At 37.3% G+C, this 10,367-nt stretch overlaps 1 non-coding gene across 1 annotated transcript; it reads right to left on the bottom strand.

Annotated features, from left to right (window-relative positions):
- Window positions 1-1,978: 1,978 nt before the first annotated feature.
- LOC148577080 (small nucleolar RNA R71) lies at window positions 1,979-2,086 on the bottom strand. Its single transcript, XR_015902890.1, has one exon. It is a non-coding gene; the product is annotated as a small nucleolar RNA R71 (small nucleolar RNA).
- Between the last annotated feature and the right edge of the window lie 8,281 nt (window positions 2,087-10,367).

The following is a 10,367-nucleotide window of genomic DNA, read 5'->3' on the forward strand; positions in this document are numbered from 1 at the left end:
TCTTTTTCCAAATAATTTTTCAAAAATCCAAAAAAAAAATTAACAAAATCATAAAACCAAAAATATTTTGTGTTTCTTGTTTGAGTCTAGTGTCAAATTTTAAGTTTGGTGTCAATTGCATTCTTCTTATTTTCGAAAATTCATCATATGTTCTTCATGATCTTCAAATTGTTCTTGATGAATCTCCTTGTTTGATCTTTTCATTTTCATGTTTTGTGTCTTTTCTTATTTTCCATATGCATTTTTGAATTATTAGTGTCTAAAGTTTGAAAATTTCTAAGTTTGGTGTCTTGCATGTTTTTCTTTTCTTAAAAATTTTCAAAAATAAGTCTTGATGTTCATCTTGATCTTCAAAGTGTTCTTGGTGTTCATCTTGACATTCAAAGTGTTCTTGCATGCATTAGTTGTTTTGATTCATAATTCTTATGTTTTGTTTCAATTTAGTGTTTTTCTCTCTCATCATTAAAAATTCAAAAATAAAAAATATATCTTTCCTTGTTTTACTCATAAATTTCAATTTCAAAATTCTATCTTTTCAAATCTTTTTCAAAAATCAAATTTTTTTCATTTATTTTTATATATTTTCAAAATTTTTTTAAAAATTGATTTTCAAAATATTTTTCCTATTCTTACTTCATATTTTCAAAAATCTCACTAACATTTAAATTTTAGATTCAAAAATTTCAAGTTGTTACTTGCCTATTAAGAAAGGTTCAATCTTTAAATTTTAAAATCATATCTTTTTGTTTCTTGTTAGTCAAGTAATCAACTTTAATTTTCAAAATCTTATCTTTTTAATTTTCAATCATATCTTTTTGATTGCTAATTTCAAAATCTTTTTCAAAATCAAATCTTTTTAATTTCTTCTTCAATCATATCTTTTCAATCATATCTTTTTTTAAATAAATTGTAATCATATCTTCTCAATCAAATCTTTTTCAAAATAAGTTTCAATCACATCTTTTTCAAAATCAATTTCAAAATCTTTTCTAACTTCTTTTCTAACTTCTTATCTTTTCAAAAATTGATTTTCATATCTTTTTCAAAACTACCTAACTAATTCTCTCTCTAATTTTCGAAAATCACCTTCCTCTTTTTTCAAAATTCCTTTTTGATTAACTAATTGTTTTAAATTTTAATTTAATTTCATTTTATTTTTCTTTTTTCTTAATTTTCGAATTCTAACCTTAATTTTAAATTAAAAACAAAAATATTTTTATTTTATTTTATTTAATTTTTGAATTCTTCCCTCTCTCATCTCCTTCTAATTATTTGTTTATCTACTAACACTTCTCTTCTTCTTAAAAAAATTCGAACCCTCTCCCTCTTTGTGTTCGAATTTCTCTTCTTCTATTCTTTTCTTCTTCTACTCACATAAAGGAATCTCTATACTGTGACATAGAGGATTCCTCTTCTTTTCTGTTCTCTTCTTTTTCACATGAGCAGGAGCAAGGATAAGAACATTCTTGTTGAAGCTGATCCGGAACCTGAAAGGACTCTGAAGAGGAAGCTAAGATAAGCTAAAACACAACACTCTGAAGAAGACTTTACTGAAATTTTCGAAAAAGAAGTAGAGATGGCCGAAACCAATAACAATGGTGGAAGTGCAAGGAAGATGCTTGGTGACTTTACTGCACCAAATTCCAACTTACATGGAAGAAGCATCTCAATTCCTGCCATTGGAGCAAACAATTTTGAGCTAAAGCCTCAATTAGTTTCTCTAATGCAACAGAACTGCAAGTTTCATAGACTTCCATCAGAAGATCCTTTTCAGTTCTTAACTGAATTCTTACAAATCTATGATACTGTTAAGACCAATGGGGTTGATCCCGAGGTCTACAGGCTTATGCTTTTCCCGTTTGCTGTAAGAGACAGAGCTAGAATATAGTTGGACTCTCAACCTAAAGATAGCCTGAACAATTGGGATAAGCTGGTCACGGCTTTCTTAGCCAAGTTCTTTCCTCCTCAAAAGCTTAGCAAGCTTAGAGTGGATGTTCAAACCTTCAAACAGAAAGAAGGTGAATCCCTCTATGAAGCTTGGGAGAGATATAAGCAACTAACCAAAAAGTGTCCTTCTAACATGCTTTCAGAATGGACCATCCTGGATATATTCTATGATGGTCTGTCTGAATTATCAAAGATGTCATTGGACCATTCTGCAGGTGGATCCATTCACCTAAAGAAAACGCCTGCAGAAGCTCAGGAACTCATTGACATGGTTGCAAATAACCAGTTCATGTACACTTCTGAAAGGAATCCTGTGAGTAATGGAACGCCTCAGAGGAAGGGAGTTCTTGAAATTGATACTCTGAATGCCATATTGGCTCAGAATAAAATATTGACTCAGCAAGTCAATATGATTTCTCAGAGTCTGAATGGATTGCAAGCTGCATCCAACAGTACTAAAGAGGCATCTTCTGAAGAAGAAGCTTATGATCCTGAGAACCCTGCAATAGCAGAGGTGAATTACATGGGTGAACCCTATGGAAACACCTATAATCCCTCATGGAGAAATCATCTAAATTTCTCATAGAAGGATCAGCAAAACCCTCAACAAGGCTTTAATAATGGTGGAAGAAATAGGTTCAGCAATAGCAAACCTTTTCCATCATCCACTTAGCAACAGACAGAGAATTCTGAGCAGAATCTACCTAGCTTAGCAAATATAGTCTCTGATCTATCTATGACCACTCTAAGTTTCATAAATGAAATAAGGTCCTCCATTAGAAATTTGGAGGCAGAAGTGGGCCAGCTGAGTAAAAGAGTCACTGAAACTCCTCCTAGTACTCTCCCAAGCAATACAGAAGAGAATCTAAAAAGAGAGTGCAAGGTCATTACCTTACTTGGTGTGGCCGAACCCAGAGAGGAGGAGGAGGACGTGAATCCTAGTGAGGAAGACCTCCTGGAACGCTCAGTGACCAATAAGGAGTTTCCCTTTGAGGAACCAAAGGAATCTGAGGCTCATCTAGAGACCATAGAGATTTCATTGAACCTCCTTTTGCCCTTCATGAGCTCTGATGAGTATTCATCCTCTGAAGAGGATGAAAACATTACTGAAGAGCAAGTTGCTAAATACCTTGGTGCAATCATGAAGCTGAATGCCAAATTATTTGGTAATGAGACTTGGGAAGATGAACCTCCCTTGCTCACCAATGAACTGAATGCATTGGATAGGCATAAATTACCTCAAAAGAAACAGGATCCTGGTAAATTCCTAATTCCCTGTAACATAGGCACCATTACCTTTGAGAAGGCTCTGTGTAACCTGGGGTCAGGAATAAACTTAATGCCACTCTCTGTAATGGAGAAACTTGGGATCTTTGAGGTGCAAGCTGCCAGAATCTCATTAGAGATGGCAGACAACTCAAGAAAACAGGCTTATGGACTAGTAGAGGACGTGGTAGTAAAGGTTGAAGGCCTTTACATCCCTGCTGATTTCATAATCCTAGACGCTGGGAAGGATGAGGATGAATCCATCATCCTTGGAAGACCCTTCCTAGCCACAGCAAAAGCTGTGATTGATGTGGACAGAGGAGAGTTGGTCCTACAACTAAATGAGGAAAACCTTGTATTTAAAACTCAAGGATCTCTTTCTATAGCCATGGAGAGTAAGCATGAAAAGCTTCTCTCACTGCAGAGTCAACTAAAGCCCCCACAGTCAAACTTTAAGTTTGGTGTTGGGAGGCCACAACCAAACTCTAAGTTTGGTGTTGAACCCCCACATTCAAACTCTAAGTTTGGTGTTGGGAGGTTCCAACAATGCTCTGATCATCTGTGAGGCTCCATGAGAGCTCACTGTCAAGCTTGACTTTAAAGAAGCGCTTGTTGGGAGGCAACCCAATGTTATTTAATTATATCTATTTATTTTCTATTGTTATTTTATGTTTTTTTTTTAGGTTGATGATCATGTGGATTCACAAAAACTACTGAAAAATCAAAAACAGAATGAAAAATAGCATTAAAAATAGCTCACCCTGGAGGAAGAGCTTACTGCTGTTTAAACGCCAGTAAGAAGCATCAAACTGGCGTTTAACACCAGAAAGAAGCATCAAGCTGGCGTTAAACGCCAGAAACAAGCACCAGACTGGCGTTTAACACCAGAACAGAGCATGGAAGTGGCGTTAAATGTCAGAAACAGGCTACATTTGGGCGTTTAATGCCAAAACAGGCAGCAGTCTGGCGTTAAACGCCAGTATTGCATACAAAGGGCGTTTTGCACGCCAAATTGGAGCATGGATGTTAAGTCCTTGACCCCACTGGATCTGTGGACCCCACAGGATCCCCACCTTTTCTTCTCTCCTCTTCACACCTTTTCATAACTCTCTTCCACAAATACCCTTCACCAATCACCTCAATCACTCTTCCCCATCACCTCTTCACAACTCACATCCATCCTCTCTTCCCCAAAAACCCCACCTACCTCCAAAATTCAAACTCTTTTCCATCCCAAACCCAACCCTAATGGCCGAACCCTAAACCTTCCCCCACTCCTATATAAACCCCTCATTCCTTCTTTATTTTCACACAACACAACCCTTTCTCCTTCCCCTTGGCCGAACACACACCTCTCTCCCTCTCTTCTATTTTTCTTCTTCTTCTCCTTCTTTCTTTCTTCTTTTTCTCGGGGACGAGCAAACCTTTTAAGTTTGGTGTGGTAAAAGCATTGCTTTTTGTTTTTTCATAACTATTAATGGCACCTAAGGCCAGAGAAACCTCAAGAAAGAGGAAAGGGAAGGCAATTGCTTCCACTTCTGAGTCATGGGAGATGGAGAGATTCATCTCAAAGGTCCATCAAGACCACTTCTATGAAGTTGTGGCCAAGAAGAAAGTGATCCCTGAGGTTCTTTTCAAGCTCAAAAAGAGCGAATATCCGGAGATCCGATAAGAGATTAGAAGAAGAGGATGGGAAGTTCTCTCTAATCCTATTCAACAAGTCGGGATCTTAATGGTTCAAGAGTTCTATGCAAACGCATAGATCACTAGGAACCATGATCAAAGTGTGAACCCAAATCCAAAGAATTGGCTTACAATGGTTCGAGGGAATTACTTAGATTTCAGTCCGGAAAATGTAAGGTTGGCGTTCAACTTGCCAATGATGCAAGAAAACGCACGCCCCTACACTAGAAGGGTTAACTTTGATCAAAGGTTGGACCAAGTCCTCATGGACATATGTATGGAAGGAGCTCAATGGAAAGTTGACTCAAGAGGCAAGCCGGTTCAATTGAGAAGACTGAACCTTAAGCCTGTAGCTAGAGGATGGTTGGAGTTTATTCAACGCTCAATCATTCCTACTAGCAACCGATCTGAAGTTACTATAGACCGGGCCATCATGATCCATAGTATCATGATTGGGGAGGAAGTGGAAGTTCATGTGATTATACCTCAAGAACTCTATAAGGTGGCTGACAAGAGCATGAGGAAATTTCTCACCATGAAATCCCTGAGATGCCTCAGGGGATGCACTCTCCTCCACAAAACTATTGGGAACAAATCAACACTTCCCTAGGAGAATTAAGTTCCAACATGGGACAACTAAGGGTGGAACACCAAGAGCACTCCATCATTCTCTATGAGATTAGAGAAGATCAAAGAGCTATGAGGGAGGAGCAACAAAGACAAGGAAGAGACATAGAGGAGCTCAAGAGCACCATTGGTTCTTTAAGAAGAGGAAGACGCCACCCTCACTAAGGTGGACCCGTTCCTTAATCTCCTTGTTCTTATTTCTCTATTTTTTTCGTTTACTATGCTTTATGTTTATGTTTGTGTCTTATTACATGATCATTAGTATTTAATTGTCTATGCCTTAAAGTTATGAATGTCCTATGAATCCATCACCTTTCTTAAATGAAAAATATTTTAACTACAAAAGAACAAGAAGTACATGAGTTTCGAATTCATCTTTGAAATTAGTTTAATTATTTTGATGTGGTAACAATACTTTCTGTTCTCTGAATGAATGCTTGAACAGTGTATATGTCTTTTGAATTTGTTGTTTATGAATGTTAAATATGTTTGCTCTTGAAAGAATAATGAAAAAGGAGACATGTTATCTGATAATCTGAAAAATCATAAAATTGATTCTTGAAGCAAGAAAAAGTAGTGAATACAAAAGCTTGCGAAAAAAAAAGGAAAAGAAAAATGGCGAAAAAAAAGAGAAAAAAAAAAGAGAGAAGGAAAAGAAAAAGCAAGCAGAAAAAGCCAAAAGCTCTTTAAACCAAAAGGCAAGAGCAAAAAGCCAATAGCCCTTAAAACCAAAAGGCAAGGGTAATAAAAAAGATCCAAGGTTTTGAGCATCAGTGGATAGGAGGGCCTAAAGGAATAAAATCCTGGCCTAAGCGGCTAAACCAAGCTGTCCCTAACCATGTGCTTGTGGCGTGAAGGTGTCAAGTGAAAACTTGAGACTGAGCGGTTAAAGTCAAGGTCCAAAGCAAAAAAAGAGTGTGCTTAAGAACCCTGAACACCTCTAATTGGGGACTTTAGCAAAGCTGAGTCACAATCTGAAAAGGTTCACCCAATTATGTGTCTGTGGCATTTATGTATCTGGTGGTAATACTGGAAAACAAAGTGCTTAGGACCACGGCCAAGACTCATAAAGTAGTTGTGTTCAAGAATCAACATACTGAACTAGGAGAATCAATAACACTATCTGAATTCTGAGTTCCTATAGATGCCAATCATTCTGAACTTCAAGGGATAAAGTGAGATGCCAAAACTGTTCAGAGGCAAAAAAGCTACTAGTCCCGCTCATCTAATTGGAGCTAAGTTTCATTGATATTTTAGAATTTATATTATATTCTCTTCTTTTTATCCTATTTGATTTTCAGTTTCTTGGGGACAAGCAACAATTTAAGTTTGGTGTTGTGATGAGCGGATGATTTATATGCTTTTTGGCATTGTTTTTACATAGTTTTCAGTATGATTTAGTTAGTTTTTAATATATTTTTATTAGTTTGTAAATGAAAATCACATTTCTGGACTTTTCTATGAGTTTGTGTATTTTTCTGTGATTTCAGGTAATTTCTGGCTGAAATTAAAGGACTTGAGCAAAAATCAGATTCAGAGGCTAAAGAAGGACTGCAGATGTTGTTGGATTCTGACCTCCCTGCACTCAAAGTGGATTTTCTGGAGCTATAGGAGTTCAAATGGCGTGCTCTCAATTGCGTTGGAAAGTAGACATCCAGGGATTTCCAGCAATATATAATAGTCCATACTTTGCCCGAGTTTAGACGACGCAAACTGGCGTTCAACGCCATCCTTCTGCCCTATTCTGGAGTTAAACGCCAGAAAAAGGTTACAAACTGGCGTTTAACTCCAAGAAAGACCTCTACAAGTGAAAGCTTCAATGCTCAGCCCAAGCACACACCAAGTGGGCTCGGGAGTGGATTTCTGCATCATTTACTCATTTCTGTAACCCTACTAACTAGTTTAGTATAAATAGAACTTTTTACTATCATGTTAAGAATCCGATCTTTTGATTATTTTTAGATCTCTAGACCTCCATGGGAGGCTGGCCACTCGGCCATGTCTACCCTATTTTCACTTATGTATTTTCAACGGTGGCGTTTCTACACACCATAGATTAAGGTGTGGAGCTCTGCTGTTCCTCATGAATTAATGCAAAGTACTATTATTTTTCTATTCAATTCAAGCCTATTTCTTCTCTAAGATATTCATTCGCACACAAGAACATGATGAATGTGATGATTATGTGACGCTCATCACCATTCTCACTTATGAACGCGTGCCTGACAACCACTTCCGTTCTACATGCAAACAAGCTTGAATGTGTATCTCTTAGCCTCCTGATCGTGAGATCAGAGTCTTCGTGGTATAGGCTAGAATTATTGGCGGCCATTCTTGAGATCTGAAAAGTCTAAACCTTGTCTGTGGTATTCCAAGTAGGATCTGGGAAGGGATGGCTGTGACGAGTTTCAAACTCGCGAGTGCTGGGCGTAGTGACAGATGCAAAAGTATTACTGAATCCTATTCCAGTATGATCGAGAACCGACAGATGATTAGCCATGCGGTGACAGCGCATCTTGGACCATTTTCACTGAGAGGACGGGAAGTAGCCATTGACAACGGTGATGCCCTACATAAAGCTTGCCATAGAAAGGAGTATGAAGGATTGGATGAAAGCAGTAGGAAAGCAGAGATTCAGAAAGAACTAAGCATCTCTATACGCTTATCTGAAATTCTCACCAATTAATTACATAAGTATCTCTATCTTTATTTTACGTTTTATTTATCTTTTAATTATTAAAACTCTATAACCATTTGAATCCGTCTGACTGAGATTTACAAGGTGACCATAGCTTGCTTCAAGCCGACAATCTCCGTGAGATCAACCCTTACTCATGTAAGGTTTATTACTTGGACGACCCAGTACACTTGCTAGTTAGTTGTGCGAAGTTGTGACAAAGAACTAAGATTATGAACGTGCGTATTAAGTCTTTAACGCCGTTACCAAAGAATGAACGATCACGATTTTGCATACCAGAAGCCTTGTGCGTATGCAGAAGCGTGTGTGTATGCACAACAACGGTGTTTTCTAAGTCGTGCATACGCACAATAGTGTGCACATGCACAAGCTTGGAATTGCTTCGGGTGCATGTGTACGCACAAGGGTGATGTGTACACACAAGTACTATTTTTACACTTAAACTTTGTTTTTAACTGTTAGGCTTTTATGGCAAGCTTTTAAACTTTCATAACCCCTAATTAAGGTCTAATACATAGTTTTTGGGCTCTGAAATGAGTGGGAGTATATGGAATTAATTAAAGTGAAGTATTCTCGGATAAACGCTTGATTAAACCGGATGACTTGGTTGCGGGGATGGTGGTTTATCCCACCCGCGATGAGGATAGTGATATTATCCCACTCACGAGTTAATGGAGTTGATAATTAATGAAAGATAGGGATTAATGAACCTAAGCTTGATAAAGTTATTCATATTAATTGCATGGTTTTACTTTCCCTTCCTTATTATGTGATGTATGTGAAAAACATGTTTCCTATGCTTTAAAATTAATTATTTTAATTGCCTTTATTTCCATTCGATGTCGTGATTAGTGTGTTGAGTAGTTTTAGATCTTCTAAGGCAGGAATGACTCAAAGGATGGAAAGGAAACATACAAAAATAGAAGGAAAGCACAAAACAGAGTTTTTGGAGAAACTGGCATCCACGCGATCGCATGGGCGACGCGGCCGCATGCCAAGCGCGAAGAAGCAGCGACGCAGCCGCATGACTGACGCGACCGCGCGCCTTAAGCAAAACACATATGACGCGGTCGCATGACTGACGCGACCGCGTGACAAGGAAAACTCCGAATGACGCGACCGCGTGACCCACACGGACGCGTGACAGAGGCCACGCACCAGAAATTGCAAAAAAACGCTCATAGCGAATTCTGAAGCCCTTTTTGGCCCAAATCTAAGTCCATAAGGCATAGACCAGAGGTTATGAAGTGAGGGAATGCATCTGTTCAGGAGAGTCTCCACTTTAGTTAGTTTTCATGATTTAGATTTAGTTGAGAGAGAGGTTCTCTCCTCTCTCTTCTCTCTTTAGGATTAGGATTTAGAATTAGGATTTTATTCGCTTTCAAGATTATCTCTTTATCAGGTTCAATATTCCTTTTTATTTACTTTTGCAATTTAATCTATGAATTCTTCCATGTTACAGATTACTCTTTTGAATTAATGTTATTTGAGGTATTTCAGTTTATTATTGCTTTTCTTTTATTTACATTATTGTTATTCCCATCTGAAGGCATTTTTATTCCAGTAGATTTACTTTTCTCCCTTTTGGTCTTGGTTAAGAAATCAGTAACTCAGGAGTTATCAAACTCAAACATGATTGATAATTGTTATCTTTGTTAATTAAATTGAACTTCAATAATCCCAATCTTTTCTTAGGAAATAAATAGGATTTGAAGATCAAACCAATTAATCCCTTGACCTTCCTTTATCTTAGTAAAGGTTAACAAAGTGGAATTAAGATTCAATTCTCATCATCATTGATAAGGATAACTAGGATAGGACCTCCAATTTCTCATACCTTGCCAAAAGTTTATTTACAGTCATTTATTTATTTTACTTGCCATTTAAATTACTTGTTCTTCATTTACTTTAATTGCTAATTAAACTATTCACTCCTCATTCTCAAAACCCCAAATTTACAATCTCCATAACCAATAATAAGAACATACTTCCCTGCAGTTCCTTGAGAAGACGACCCGAGGTTTGAATACTTCGGTTATCAATTTATTCAGGGGTTTGTTACTTGTGACAACCAAAATGTTTGTACGAAGGGATTTCTGTTGGTTTAGAGACTATATCTACAACGCGACTGTTTTTATAAAATTCT

The sequence above is a fragment of the Arachis ipaensis genome, chromosome B1 (genome assembly GCF_059453495.1).
Source record: "Arachis ipaensis isolate K30076 ecotype BB chromosome B1, ASM5945349v1, whole genome shotgun sequence".
NCBI lineage: Eukaryota > Viridiplantae > Streptophyta > Magnoliopsida > Fabales > Fabaceae > Arachis > Arachis ipaensis.